The following is a 16,512-nucleotide window of genomic DNA, read 5'->3' on the forward strand; positions in this document are numbered from 1 at the left end:
TTTCATTCAAGTGGGTAAATTCCTTATACTTAAGCTTCATTATTCCCCTTGAATATGGTTTTCTTGAAATGGATGGTCAACTTAGACATCTTTGTGGCTTTTAGAGCAAAAAGGAGAAGGTTAGTGGTTAGCATTGTAAGTCAAAGTCTATGATAGTCACATTGATAGTCACATGCTTAAGACTTAAAAGCAAAGGTTGGTGTAGAACTAGAGTGCATGGGTCTAGGAAGATGTTTGGCCTCTTAAATGAGAATTCCAAGATTATGCCACCTGGATGGATTAATGGTGATCAACTTGAAGACAGGTGTAGAAATAAGATTTGGGATCCGGAAATACATGTGGATCAATTTTGGGAGCCCTTAGCTTGTGAAGAACTCCATGAAAGCTTGGAGACATTGATTTTGAAGAATGGAGCTTATTGGAGACTCAAGCATTGGTGAATGTTCCAAGATGAATTCAAGCAAAAGCCACCTTGAGAGGAGCTCCCCAAAAGTCCAACTTAAGGACAATAAACAAAAGTGCTAGGTGGGAGACACCCTATCATGGTAACATCTTTTCATTTTCTCTTTTGTAAATATTGGTAATTAGTTAATTTCATATTTTGGTTGGTTTGTTGAGTTTAATTGGTAGTTTAGTATGTTGAATAAGGTTTTATGGTGTTTTAGTAGCTGTTTGGAGGTTTGAAATGCTTGGTTTGGTGCAAAAACATGGAAAAATTTTGAAAAATAGAGCACCAACCCACACGTATGCGTCATCCACACGTATGCGTGGATCCAAGTTTTTTGACCATCCACGTGCACACGTGGCCCACGCATACTCGTGGATCCAGAAGTTTCACCTCCCAGCCAAAAACCAAAGAGTTGTGCCTAAAGTGTGCCAGACTTGTGCCTGAGGCACAAGTCAACCTCATGCGTACGCGTCGCTCTCTGATTTACCATGCACGTGTACGCGTGACCAACGCGTACGCGTCGCTTCCATTTCGGCTCACCACGCGCAAACGTCCCTGCACGCATACGCGTGGATAGCCTTTCTTCATCACACTTCTTTTCCTCTCTTTTCTCCATTTTTTTCCTTCTTCTTTCTTCTTCCCTTCTCCTACCCCTCATCAAACACTTCCAAACACCATATATAACCATTCCTTTTAGTTAGTTAATTAGCTAGTCATTTAGTTAGTTTGATTTTTGGTTAATTTTTGTTTTTCATTACAAGTATTGGATTATTGATATTTTTTACTGTTTATCGCTGCTTAGTACTCAATGATAGTTCTAAGCTCATACATAATATATATATATATATATATATATATATATATATATATATATATATATATATATATAGAGAGAGAGAGAGAGAAAGGATAGTATAATCTAGAAGCCCGATGAAGGATATAGCTCAAAACAAGATTTGAAAAGCGCAAAACATACTAACGAAGCTACTAGCTTAAGGCACAAGAAATAGATTTAAGATAATAAAAGATAAATATATAATATCATAAGAAACTAGCCACGACTGACGGAGTTTAAGCCGGCTAGTCATATACAACCCATATATGAATCCAAACAGTAAAAAAATTAGCTTATACAAGTTTTTTTCTCTCTAAGTCAAGCCTTTTGGAAAAGCAAAATACAAAAGTGGGAGACATATATAAAATAAATCAAAAGACTCAAAAGACATATCCGGATCCTCTACTTCTGTCACCAACCAGACAACTCACCGAGGTGGGTTTCGACCTACATCTGAAAAACACAACAGAGATATGGTATGAGAACCGGAGGTTCTCAATATCGTAACAGTGCCCAGTGATGTAGGATATAAGACCACGGGATGCCAAAGACAATCCTAGACTCCATATCTATCACAAGAATTCAAGCTTAAAGCATTCTAGATAATAAGCATAATATGTAAAACCTTAACAAAACTTAAAACCTTAGTATATCAAAAGGGTAATCTATTCTTAAGGGATTTTCTACTCTAACCAAACACTGCTATCCTACAACCTTCACCAACCTATCCTCCATGTGAACCCCTCGCCATCGCCTACCTAACTTCTTCAAAACCAGACAAACACAGGTAATACAAGCAAGGAAAACACAGGTAATATTCAAGTATGTAGCAAGTAATTCAAGAAGCAAGAAGGCATATTATACAAGTAGGCAAACTCAAGTAGTCAAAGCAGGCAAACATATATAAGATGAATATGATGAATGTCCGTCCTATTGGCTGTGATATCACATGTCGGTTATTGGGCCAAACCCGACAGCAAATCCGGTCGACAACTCCCGGACTAGCCTCTCTGTTGCGTATAAGGAGGAAAATTCTGAGGGAGAGTACCCTACTACCTTCTCCTTTCAAAGGGGAATATTCCGGGGGAGCGTGCCCTACCACCTTCCTCTGGTTGTCACATGATTCTGTGGGTTAGTACCCTACCAGCTTGCAATCAGAGAGAAACCCATGCTCAGGAAGAAAAATTCCAAGGGAGAGTGCCCTACCACCTTCTCCTTTCAGAGAAAAATATTCCGAGGGATGCGTGCCCTACCACCTTCCTCTAGAGCAATCAAAATGAGTGAGAAGCTCAACGTCAAGCCTCAATCCGAACATAAGCTGGATACTGCCACAGCCCCTACGACGGATCGCAACGCATATTATAATTACGAAATCAAACTCAGAGGCTACTCCTCATAGCACACTTCCACTCACTCTCATTTTATCAACCATACTCATCCATTTCCAAATCTTTAACTCATCACAACCATCACTTATTCATGACTTCCTATTCCAAGACTTGCTAGTTTGTTACTTTCTCAATTTCATCCACCATTCTTCTTTCGCACTACACCCAACTCATCCTCGGTACACCAGAAACCTAAACCTCCGTTATTGGTGCATGAAATTGTGATCATCAATGGCGCCATCAACATCATACGCTCAATTGCAATCTCAACTCTTTATCACAACTTCGCACAACTAACCAGCAAGTGCACTGGGTCGTCCAAGTAATAAACCTTACGCGAGTAAGGGTCGATCCCACGGAGATTGTTGGTATGAAGCAAGCTATAGTCATCTTGTAAATCTCAGTCATGCGTATTCAAATGGTTATGGAGGATTGATAATTAAAAGATGAATAAAACCTAAAATAAAGATAGAGATACTTATGTAATTCATTAGTGAGAACTTCAGATAAGCGTATGGAGATGCTTTGTCCCTTCCGTCTCTCTGCTTTCCTACTGTCTTCATCCAATCCTTCTTACTCCTTTCCATGGCAAGCTATATGTTGGGCATCACCGTTGTCAATGGCTACAGTCCCGTCCTCTCAGTGAAAATGTTCAACGCACTCTGTCACAGCACGGCTATTCATCTGTCGGTTCTCGATCATGTCGGAATAAAATCCAGTGATTCTTTTGCGTCTGTCACTAACGCCCCACAATCGCGAGTTTGAAGCTCGTCACAGTCATTCAATCATTGAATCCTACTCAGAATACCACAGACAAGGTTTAGACCTTCCGGATTCTCTTGAATGCCGCCATCAATTCTAGCTTATACCACGAAGATTCTGATTAAGGAATCCAATAGATAAACAGTCAAGCCTTGTTTGCTTGTAGAGCGGAAGTAGTTGTCAGGCACGCGTTCATAAGTGAGAATGATGATGAGCGTCACATAATCATCAAATTCATCATGTTCTTGAGTGCGAATGAATATCTTGGAATAAGAATAAGCTGAATTGAATAGAAGAACAGTAGTAATTGCATTAATACTCGAGGTACAGCAGAGCTCCACACCTTAATCTATGGTGTGTAGAAACTCCACCGTCGAAAATACATAAGAACAAGGTCTAGGCATGGCCGAGAGGCCAGCCCCCAATGATCTAAGAACTAGTCGTCCAAAGATGATCCTAAGATTTCAAGTGATCAAAAGATGAAAATACAATAGTAAAAGGTCCTATTTGTAGATAACTAGTAGCTTAGGGTTTACAAAGATGAGTAAATTACATAAAAATCCACTTCCGGGCCCACTTGGTGTGTGCTTGGGCTGAGCATGGAGACTTTCATGTGTAGACACTTTTCTTGGAGTTAAACGCCAGCTTTTGTGCCAGTTTGGGCGTTTAACTCCCATTCTTGTGCCAGTTCTGGCGTTAAACGCCAGAATTCTTGAGCTGAATTGGAACGCCTGTTTGGGCCATCAAATCTCGGGTAAAGTATGGGCTATTATATATTTCTGGAAAGCCCAGGATGTCTACTTTCCAACGCAATTGAGAGCGTGCCAATTGGGCTTCTATAGCTCGAGAATATCCAGTTCGAGTGCAGGGAGGTCAGAATCCAACAGCATCTGCAGTCCTTTTCAGCCTTTGAATCAAATTTTTGCTCAGGTCCCTCAATTTCAGCCAGAAAATACCTGAAATCACAGAAAAACACACAAGCTCATAGTAAAGTCTAGAAAAGTGAATTTTAACTAAAAAATAATAAAAATATAATAAAAACTAACTAAAACATACTAAAAATAATGTCAAAAAGCGTATAAATTATCCGCTCATCACAACACCAAACTTAAATTGTTGCTTGTCCCCAAGCAAGTGAAAATCAAATAAGATAAAGAGAAGAGAATATACAATGAATTCCAAAAACATCTATGAAGATCAGTATTAATTAGATGAGCGGGGCTTTTAGCTTTTTGCCTCTGAACAGTTTTGGCATCTCACTCTATCCTTTGAAATTCAGAATGATTGGCTTCTATAGGAACTCAGAATCCAGATAGTGTTATTGATTCTCCTAGTTAAGTATGATGATTCTTGAATACAGCTACTTTATGAGTCTTGGCCGTGGCCCAAAGCACTCTGTCTTCCAGTATTACCACCGGATACATACATGCCACAGACACATAACTGGGTGAGCCTTTTCAGATTGTGACTCAGCTTTGCTAGAGTCCCCAATTAGAGGTGTCCAAGGTTTCTTAAGCACACTCTTTTGCTTTGGATCACGACTTTATTTTTACCCTTGCCTTTTTCTCTCTCTTTTTTTTTGTATTCACTGCTTTTTCTTGCTTCAAGAATCATTTTTGTGATTTTTCAGATCCTCAGTAACATGTCTCCTTTTTTCATCATTCTTTCAAGAGCCAACATTTATGAACAACAAATTCAAAAGACATATGCACTGTTCAAGCATACATTCAGAAGTCAAAGTGTTGCTACCACATAAAAATAATTAATCTGTTATAAATTTCAAAATTCATGTAATTCTTCTCTTTTTTAATTAAGAACATTTTTCATTTAAGAAAGGTGATGGATTCATAGGAAATTCATAACTTTAAGGCATAGACACTAAGACACTAATGATCATAAGACACAAACATAGATAAACATAAGCATGAAAATTCGAAAAACAGAAAAATAAAGAACAAGGAAGTTAAAGAACGGGTCCACCTTAGTGATGGCGGCTTGTTCTTCCTCTTGAAGATCTTATGGAGTGCTTGAGCTCCTCAATGTCTCTTCCTTGCCTTTGTTGCTCCTCTCTCATGATTCTTTGATCTTCTCTAATTTCATGGAGGAGGATGGAATGTTCTTGGTGCTCCACCCTTAGTTGTCCTATGTTGGAATTCAATTCTCCTAGGGAGGTGTTGATTTGATCCCAGTAGTTTTGTGGAGGAAACTGCATCCCTTGAGGCATCTCAGGGATTTCATGATGAGTGGGATCTCTTATTTGTTCCATCCTCTTCTTAGTGATGGGCTTGTCCTCATCAATGAGGATGATTCCCTCTATGTTAATTCCAACTGAATAACAGAGGTGACAAATGAGATGAGGGAAGGTTAACCTTGCCAAGGTAGAGGACTTGTCCGCCACCTTATAAAGTTCTTGGGCTATAACCTCATGAACTTCTACTTCCTCTCCAATCATGATGCTATGAATCATGATAGCCCGGTCCATAGTAACTTCGGACCGGTTGCTAGTGGGAATGATTGAGCGTTGGATAAACTCCAACCATCCCCTAGCCATGGGTTTGAGGTCATGCCTTCTCAGTTGAACCGGCTTTCCTCTTGAATCTCTCTTCCATTGAGCGCCCTCTTCACAAATGTCTATGAGGACTTGGTCCAACCTTTGATCAAAGTTGACCCTTCTAGTGTAAGGGTGTTCATCTCCTTGCATCATGGGCAAGTTGAATGCCAACCTTACATTTTCCGGACTAAAATCTAAGCATTTCCCCCGAACCATTGTAAGCCAATTCTTTGGGTCCGGGTTCACACTTTGATCATGGTTCTTGGTGATCCATGCATTGGCATAAAACTCTTGAACCATTAAGATTCCGACTTGTTGAATGGGGTTGGTAAGAACTTCCCAACCTCTTCTTTGGATCTCATGTCGGATCTCTGGATATTCACTCTTTTTGAGTTTGAAAGGGACCTCGGGGATCACCTTCTTCATGGCCACAACTTCATAGAAGTGGTCTTGATGCACCCTTGAGATGAATCTCTCCATCTCCCATGACTCGGAGGTGGAAGCTTTTGCGTTCCCTTTCCTCTTTCTAGAGGTTTCTCCGGCCTTAGGTGCCATAAATGGTTATGGAAAAACAAAAAGCAATGCTTTTACCAAACCAAACTTAGAAGTTTTGCTCATCCTCGAGCAAAAGAAGAAAGAAGAGAGTAGAAGAAGAAGAAACAGAGGAGATGGAGGGGGCTTTGTAGTTCGGCCAAGGGGGAGAAGTAGTGTTTAGGTTGTGTGAAAATGAAGGAGTGAAGAAGGGTTTATATAGGGGTGGAGAGAGAGGTAGGTTTCGGCCATTATGGGTGGGTTTGGGAGGGAAAGTGGTTTGAATTTGAATGGTGAGGTAGGTGGGGTTTTATGAAGGATGGATGTGAGTGGTGAAGAGGATGGTAGGATTTGATAGGTGATGGGTTTTTGGGGAAGAGGTGTTGAGGTGATTGGTGAATGGGTGAAGAAGAGAGAGAGTGGTGGGGTAGGCGGGGATCCTGTGGGGTCCACAGATCTTGAGGTGTCAAGGATAATTCATCCCTGCACCAAGTGACGAGCAAAAATGCTCCTTCTACCAATCCTGGCATTAAACGCCGGGCTGGTGCCCATTTCTGGCGTTTAACGCCAGCTTCTTGCCCATTCCTGGCGTTAAACGCCAGTCTGGTGCTCCTTTATGGCGTTAAACGCCCAGAATGGTGCCAGACTGGGCGTTAAATGCCCATTTGCTGTCTTCACTGGCAAAGGAGGTTCGTTCTCCCAAGTCTCATTACCAAATAACTTGTCATTTAGCTTCATGATTGCTCCAAGGTGATGCCAAGGCATCTTAGGCTAGTTTCACTAGCATTTTTCTGTTAGTTTTAGTTGTTTTATGCATTTTCTTGAGCTTAAAGTAACCAAGAATGGTTAAATAAACAACAAAGCAATGAACCATCCAAACAGTATGATTTTGATGCAAATTCGATGAGTTTTTAGTTATATTACTTGAATGCTATGCATGGAAGAATTCTCATGAAATTTTGCAAGACTTTGATGCAGTTGTTTGGATGATTTCAGGGAAGAAGAGGCTAGGCAAGGAAGCAACAAAATCAATAAAGGAAGCTTGAATATCACATGTGGAGTTTAAGTTCCAGTTTAAGCTTAAACTAGAACTTAAACTACCAAGCCATATAATGCTGGGAAGTGGCGTTTAAGCTCCAGTTTAAGCTTAAACTGGAGCTTAAACGCCAAAATCATGAAGGCTGAGAAGAGCTGAAACTGGCGTTTAACCTCCAGTTTAACCTTAAACTGGAAGTTAAACGCCAGAAATGAGAAATGCACCAGGGAGCATTCCCACGTTTAAGCTCCAGTTTAACCTTAAACTGGAGCTTAAACGTGTTCGACTATTTTTCTACTCCAGGGTTTGCTTTCTCATTTCCACGTTTAAGCTCCAGTTTAAGGTTAAACTGGAGCTTAAACGTGTTCGACATTTCACCCTCCAGGAAGCATTTCCACGTTTAAGCTCCAGTTTAACCTTAAACTGGAGCTTAAACGTGTTCAACCCAATTTCTCCTCCAGGGTTGCTTTCTTCATTTCCACGTTTAAGCTTCAGTTTAACCTTAAACTGAAGCTTAAACGTGTTTGACATTCCACACTCCGTGTTTGCTTTCTTCCATTTCCACGTTTAAGCTTCAGTTTAACCTTAAACTGAAGCTTAAACTGCAACTTAAACGCCACTTTTTGAAAGGGTTTCTGGGCCAAAGATATCGCAGTTTAAGTTAGCATTTGAGCACAAACATTGACTTAAACATAATCTGGTATGAAACCCAATTGAATATCATGGTTTATGGGATTGGGCCTGAAGAATTGATGAGTCTGGAATTTCAATTTGTTGAGTCATGTGTCATTACTTGTTTATCACTAAGTTTGCTCAATGAATGTTACAGAATTGGATCAGCAGCCTCATCAGGATTATGGATCATAAACCCAAAGCAAAAGGAAATCAAGGAAAGGCCTCAAAGCCCAAGAAACACAACAGAAGCTCAATTTAGAAAGTGTATAAATAGGATAGAATTTAAGTTAGAAAGGACTTTTACTTTTGATCATTTTTTTTGCTAGTTTGGATACTTTTTGTAATTGAATTCAGAGCTATGACTCACTAAACCCCTTTCATTGGGTTAGGGAGCTCTATTGTAATTCAATGAATCAATACTAGTTTTTATCTTCTTCTTCAACCTTTTCTCTTGAATTTTGTTAGAAAGCTTCTCGATCTAATTCCATTGGTTAGTTGTCTTGGGAAAGAAACTATCCATAATTGGAATCCTTCGAAACCTTGGGAAAGGAATGGAGGATTCATGCTAGAGAAGCTTTCTCACAGTGAATTGGATTGGGGTTTGGATGGATATTGTGACATGTAATCCTACCAAATTGTGGTTCATGAAACTGTGTGGTATAATCAGTGATCGAGCATCATCTCTTCTTATGAACATTTAAACCAAGGGATTGGGAATTTGTTTGTTTTTAGAGAGAATTGGTGAGCCAAGGGATTGGGATCCAATCATATAAGATTGCCAAGCAAAATTCAATGAATGCATTGGTTGAGGAAGGGATAAAAATGTTTTGATTCGGAGATCTCAATATCTCCTAAAACCCAATGAATTCCCCATTTCTGATCTACCACTTTCTCTTTATATTCTGCAATTAAATTCATGCAATCACCCCCATCCCTTTTTAGTTTCAGCAATTTAGCTTCTCGCTCTTTAATTCATGCAATTTAACATTCCGCAATTCTCATCTAAATCTTGATTCCGCTCAACTAGAACACACTTCTAATCCGAATTGCTCATTCAACCAATCCTTGTGGGATTCGACCTCACTCTATTGTGAGTTTTTACTTGACGATAACCGGTGCACTTGCCGGAAGGAATTTTCGCCGATCGTGCAATTTCCTAAAATCGTAGTTATCAAGTTTATGGCGCCGTTGCCGGGGATTGGTTTTCGATTGACAATTCTCAAATTGGAAGTTAACTAGATTGAGCATTTTTCTTGTTTTGTTAATTCAGTTCAAGTTACTTGTTGAATTTTAATTTCTGCACTCTGTTACTTGCTTTCTTTCTTTATGCCTTTAAATTCAAGCAACTAACTCACTGACCCACTAACTATTTGAATTAATTCCTCAACTGCTCTAACCATACTCTTCCATTAACCAAGAGTATTTCACTTGTTTGTTGCCTGTGCTGTATTCTTGTATGACAGGTAGGAGAGGAGAGACATCAACTCCTCCATATACCGAACCAGAGAGGACCCTTCATAAACTTAGAAGGGAAGCAAGAAAGAAGAGAGTACTGGGAGAAGAAGAATCTGAAGGAGAATCTGAGGACAATTTTGAGGAAGCTCTAGATCTCAACATGGATAGAGAAGTTCACAACCATGAGAGAGCTGAGGGAAACAATGCCATTCCCGAGAGGAGGGTTCTTGGTTCATACATAAACCCAACCTCTGGGAATTGTGGTAGCAGCATTCAGAAACCACCCATTCAGGCCAACAATTTTGAACTCAAACCACAGCTAATATCACTGGTGGAGGATCATTGTTCATTTGGTGGGAGTGCTAATGAAGATCCAAACTAACATCTCACAAAATTCCTGAGAATTTGCGACACTGTGAAGTCCAATGGAGTTCAGGAAGATGCCTACAAACTGCTCTTGTTCCCATTTTCACTTAGGGACAAGGCAGCTAAGTGGCTGGAATCATTTCCAAGGGGGAGCCTAACAACCTGGGATGAGGTGGAAAGCAAGTTTTTGGCACGTTTCTACCCCCCACAAAAGGTCAATAGGCTTCGATCTGAGGTTCAGACTTTTAGACAACAAGAGGGTGAAACTCTCTACGAGGCATGGGAGAGATTCAAGGATTTGACAAGGAAATGCCCACCAGACATGTTCCATGACTGGGTGCAATTGCATATTTTCTATGATGGACTTTCTTATGAATCAAGGAAGGCTGTAGACCATTCATCAGGAGGTTCATTGAACAGGAAAAAGACTGTGGAAGAAGCCATTGAAGTGATTGAGACAGTGGCTGAGAATGAGTACTACTATGCTTCAGAGAGACACAACACTAAGGGAGTCATGGAGCTGAACCATGTTGATACAATTTTAGCCCAAAACAAGGTGTTTGCCAAGCAACTAGCAGAGCTCACCAGGAACTTAAAAAACAAATCAAGTGGCTGCAATACACACACAAGATCAAGAGGAAGTAAGCACTGAAGGAGGTGATTGGGAAGAGGCCAACTATGTGAGAAATCAACAAAGGCAACCATATGATCCACATTCCAATACTTACAACCCAGGCTGGAAAAACCACCCAAACTTTGGGTGGGGAAACCAGCAAACCCAACCACAAAACCACAAACCTTACAACCTCAACCAACATAACAATTCCACATACCAAAACTCCAACCAAAGATCATACCAAGCCACACAAAACACTTACTCCCAACCACCATATCATGGCCAAAATAATCAACCTGCCCAACCTAATCCGAACCAACAATTTCAAGATCAATTAAACAGGATAGAAGGAATGCTTGCAAACATGGGTCAGGACATAAGTGAGTTGAAAAGCTTTAGGGATGATGTGAGATCTACCTTAAGGAACCATGGTGAAAAACTCAAGAGGATGGAGTCTCGAGTAGGAGAGCTATCTCAACAGGCCCCTAAGTCAACTGCAGTGTTCCCTAGTGACACAGAAAAGAATCCTAAAGGGGAACAAAAGGGAGTGAGATGGGAAGAATGCAAGGCCATCACCATATTGAAGGAAGTCTCAGAAGAAGAAGGAATCAGACCCTCAGAACAGGAGCCAAAAATCTTGAAGGAAGGTGTGGAAGAAGCTAAGCAGGAAAGTGAAACTGAGCAAGCCAAGGAACTGCAAAATAAAGGCATGCTGGAAACATACCAACCAAAAGCACCATTTCCTCAGAGGTTAGGAGGAGGTGAAAAAGGGAAAACATATTCAAGGTTTTTAGAGACATTTAAGTCTCTCCATATCAATATTCCCTTTCTTGAGATTCTCCAGCAGATGCCTACACATATTAAGTATTTGAAGGAATTGCTGAGCAAGAAAAGAGTTTTGAAGGGAGGACAAACTGTAATAATGAACAAAGAATGTAGTGCCCTCATCAAGAAGGACATAGTCTCTAAGAAAACAGACCCAGGAAGTTTTCATATCCCCTGCATCATAGGGGAAACAAAAATTGACAGAGGATTCTGTGATCTAGGAGCTAGCATAAATGTGATGCCTCTGACTCTTATGAAGAGGCTACAACTGAATGAGGTGAGATCCACTGATATAATCATACAACTGGCTGACAAAACTCAGAAGCAAGCTGAAGGGGTAGTTGAGAATGTGCTGGTGAAAGTGGGAAATTATTTCTTCCCCACAAACTTTGTCATTTTGGACATGGAGGAAAGCTACCTACACCCTATCATTCTGGGAAGGCCATTTCTAGCCACTGCTAGAGCGCTCATAGATGTAGAACAAGGAGAGCTAATTTTGAGAATACATGATGAACAGCTCATTTTTCATGTTTTCAAACCTGCATCTGAGCCTGAACCAGAACCTAAAAAGCCTAAGGATGATAGTAGCCATCTGTGTTTGGAGGAAAGCAATCCAGCAGCTGAAACTCTGAAACAGTCCTTGGAAGGCAAACAAGAATTGCAAGAGTTAAAGCCACAAGAATCAATAGAAATAGATCAGAAGGATCCTCCTGGCATAAGGGTCAATGAAGAAATCCTCAAGAGAGAGGGAAGAATTGTAAAGAAATTGCCAAGAGGGTGGAGAAACAAGAAAATTCCCACTGAAGGTTTCTCTCCGGGAGATAAAGTGATATCAAGTCATTATCTGCCAATCCCACCTGGCCTCAAAACCATTCCTTCCCAGCTCCCTCAAGTGTTCACAATCAGGAAAGTTCTTTCTATGGAACATTTGGAAATCATGAAGGAATCAAATGGGGACGTCTTCATAGTGAGAGGAGAGGACATCAAGCACTACAATCCACCCTAACAAGGGACAACCGTCAAGCTAATGACGTTAAAGAAGCGCTTGTTGGGAGGCAACCCAACCTGAGGTAATACTCCTTTGCTATTTCTTTTATTTGTTTCAATAAAAAGGTGAAGTAGTTTCTGTGCATTGCAAAGAATTAAGTTTGGTGTTTCACACCAAACAATGAATTCGTGGATCAATAATTCAAAGGGGAATGTGTGACTCTAAGTTTGGTGTTCCACCATACAGATCAACTGAACACAATAACCTTTGAATTATATGAAAGGAACAACCATTCTAAGTAATCACAGAAATGCTTAAAATCCTTAGCAGCAACTTCATTCCAAGGAGAATTCAAGGATTCAAAGAGCAGAGGAGTGAGTAGGAGACTAAGTTTGGTGTTCACACACCAATTTGAGACTCAGACACTTGCCCATACATAGTTGAGCTAACCACTCAAGTGCTTGAGAAGCAAGCAACTTCATCACTCTTTGCAGGAAAGGAAACAAGGATCTTAGAAAGAACATGAAGCAACAACTAGGAGAAGAAGGAGAAATCAAATTGTTTCCTGGCAACAAAGAGAAAACAAGAAATTTCACAAGGTGGTGTTGTTCCTTGACCATTCTTTAAAAGGCAAACAAAAGCATGCTTGTTCTAGTTTAAACTGTAATTGTTGAATCTTTCTGGAATGTGAAGTTTTTAGTATGAGTGTTGGTTTACTGCTTTGAATAAAGTGAATGCCTAGATGTTTGGATATAACTTCACCTTCTTAAACAAATGCTTGCCATGCTTGTTCTGTTTCCAAAAATAAAAGAAAAGTTTGAACAAAAGTAACTTGGCTCAATTAGTGACAAATCAAGTAGAATTAAGTGGTGGTATGCATGCTTGATTGTTTAGTCAGATCACTGGAAATTGAGTGTAGAATTATCATTTTTGTGTAGAAGTTTGAATACTGTCTATGGATCTTGATGAATAAATGTCTTTGGCCATGAAAAAGAAAGAAAAAGAAGAAGAAAAAGCCACTGAAAAAGGGCAATCAAAAAGCAAAAAAATTGAGAAAATAAGCTAGGCACCAATGGTTTGAACTTCTGAGACAAATGCCTGTGGTGTTTATGTATTAAGGATATGCTTGGATGAATAGGTTCTGAGGAGTGTTTCAACACTTGGTAACTTGGGTTAACTAACCCGGGATTATCAACCAAAAGTCCATTATCAAGAGCAACCTAAATACAAAACATTTAGTCACACAAAGAGGTGCTGGGCACCAATGTCTCAAGAAGAAATGTGAACTAAAATGCCTGTAGTGGATATGTGTAGTGCACTGATAAGAAAAAGAAAATGCCAAAGGCTTGTGCAACACATGACACTGAAGCAAACAAGGAGCAAAGGAGCTCTAAGAAAAAGAAAAACAAAGAAGGGAAAAGTGCCAAGGACATAAGAATAACAAGAGGCCATAGCAGTGTTTGATGGATGCAATGAAAAAGTGATAATCTTACCTGATAAGAATGAAAAAGTGATGCTGCAACTTTCTGCATAAAAACCCTTCTGATGAACTTCAAATGCTTGCTAATATAGCCAATGTAATTGCTTTCTGTTTCATACTTTCTTCTCAAATAACTCAGGACTTGCTTAGGGACAAGCAAGTATTAAGTTTGGTGTTGTGATGCCAAGGCATCTTAGGCTAGTTTCACTAGCATTTTTCTGTTAGTTTTAGTTGTTTTATGCATTTTCTTGAGCTTAAAGTAACCAAGAATGGTTAAATAAACAACAAAGCAATGAACCATCCAAACAGTATGATTTTGATGCAAATTCCATGAGTTTTTAGTTATATTACTTGAATGCTATGCATGGAAGAATTCTCATGAAATTTTGCAAGACTTTGATGCAGTTGTTTGGATGATTTCAGGGAAGAAGAGTCTAGGCAAGGAAGCAACAAAATCAATAAAGGAAGCTTGAATATCACATGTGGAGTTTAAGTTCCAGTTTAAGCTTAAACTAGAACTTAAACTACCAAGCCATATAATGCTGGGAAGTGGCGTTTAAGCTCTAGTTTAAGCTTAAACTGGAGCTTAAACGCCAAAATCATGAAGGCTGAGAAGAGCTGAAACTGGCGTTTAACCTCCAATTTAACCTTAAACTGGAAGTTAAACGCCAGAAATGAGAAATGCACCAGGGAGCATTCCCACGTTTAAGCTCCAGTTTAACCTTAAACTGGAGCTTAAACGTGTTCGACTATTTTTCTACTCCAGGGTTTGCTTTCTCATTTCCACGTTTAAGCTCCAGTTTAAGGTTAAACTGGAGCTTAAACGTGTTCGACATTTCACCCTCTAGGAAGCATTTCCACGTTTAAGCTCCAGTTTAACCTTAAACTGGAGCTTAAACGTGTTCGACCCAATTTCTCCTCCAGGGTTGCTTTCTTCATTTCCACGTTTAAGCTTCAGTTTAACCTTAAACTGAAGCTTAAACGTGTTCGACATTTCACACTCCATGTTTGCTTTCTTCCATTTCCACGTTTAAGCTTCAGTTTAACCTTAAACTGAAGCTTAAACTGCAACTTAAACGCCACTTTTTGAAAGGGTTTCTGGGCCAAAGATATTGCAGTTTAAGTTAGCATTTGAGCACAAACATTGACTTAAACATAATCTGGTATGAAACCCAATTGAATATCATGGTTTATGGGATTGGGCCTGAAGAATTGATGAGTCTGGAATTTCAATTTGTTGAGTCATGTGTCATTACTTGTTTATCACTAAGTTTGCTCAATGAATGTTACAGAATTGGATCAGCAGCCTCATCAGGATTATGGATCATAAACCCAAAGCAAAAGGAAATCAAGGAAAGGCCTCAAAGCCCAAGAAACACAACAGAAGCTCAATTTAGAAAGTGTATAAATAGGATAGAATTTAAGTTAGAAAGGACTTTTACTTTTGATCATTTTTTTTTGCTAGTTTGGATACTTTTTGTAATTGAATTCAGAGCTATGACTCACTAAACCCCTTTCATTGGGTTAGGGAGCTCTATTGTAATTCAATGAATCAATAATAGTTTTTATCTTCTTCTTCAACCTTTTCTCTTGAATTTTGCTAGAAAGCTTCTCGATCTAATTCCATTGGTTAGTTGTCTTGGGAAAGAAACTATCCATAATTGGAATCCTTCGGAACCTTGGGAAAGGAATGGAGGATTCTTGCTAGAGAAGCTTTCTCACAGTGAATTGGATTGTGGTTTGGATGGATATTGTGACATGTAATCCTACCAAATTGTGGTTCATGAAACTGTGTGGTATAATCAGTGATCGAGCATCATCTCTTCTTATGAACATTTAAACCAAGGGATTGGGAATTTGTTTGTTTTTAGAGAGAATTGGTGAGCCAAGGGATTGGGATCCAATCATATAAGATTGCCAAGCAAAATTCAATGAATGCATTGGTTGAGGAAGGGATAAAAATGTTTTGATTCGGAGATCTCAATATCTCCTAAAACCCAATGAATTCCCCATTTCTGATCTACCACTTTCTCTTTATATTCTGCAATTAAATTCATGCAATCACCCCCATCCCTTTTTAGTTTCAGCAATTTAGCTTCTCGCTCTTTAATTCATGCAATTTAACATTCTGCAATTCTCATCTAAATCTTGATTCCGCTCAACTAGAACACACTTCTAATCCGAATTGCTCATTCAACCAATCCTTGTGGGATTCGACCTCACTCTATTGTGAGTTTTTACTTGACGATAACCGGTGCACTTGCCGGAAGGAATTTTTGCCGATCGTGCAATTTCCTAAAATCGTAGTTATCACAAGGTACTTAGCAACTTGCTCTTTAGTAACATCTTCATCCTCTTTAGAGGAAGAATACTCATCAGAGCTCATGAATGGCAGAAGTAAATCTAATGTAATCTCTATGGTCTCATTATGAGCCTCAGATTCCCATGGTTCCTCATTAGGGAACTCATTGGAGGCCAGTGGACGTCCATTGAGGTCTTCCTCAGTGGCGAGCACTGCCTCTTCCTCCTCTCCAAGTTCGGCCATGTGGGTCATGT

At 39.6% G+C, this 16,512-nt stretch overlaps 1 non-coding gene across 1 annotated transcript; it reads right to left on the reverse strand.

Annotated features, from left to right (window-relative positions):
- Positions 1-10,267: 10,267 nt before the first annotated feature.
- On the reverse strand, positions 10,268-10,371 carry LOC112699632 (small nucleolar RNA R71). Its single transcript, XR_003152575.1, has one exon. It is a non-coding gene; the product is annotated as a small nucleolar RNA R71 (small nucleolar RNA).
- Between the last annotated feature and the right edge of the window lie 6,141 nt (positions 10,372-16,512).

This window comes from Arachis hypogaea, chromosome 6 (assembly GCF_003086295.3).
Source record: "Arachis hypogaea cultivar Tifrunner chromosome 6, arahy.Tifrunner.gnm2.J5K5, whole genome shotgun sequence".
NCBI classification, from domain to species: Eukaryota; Viridiplantae; Streptophyta; class Magnoliopsida; order Fabales; family Fabaceae; genus Arachis; species Arachis hypogaea.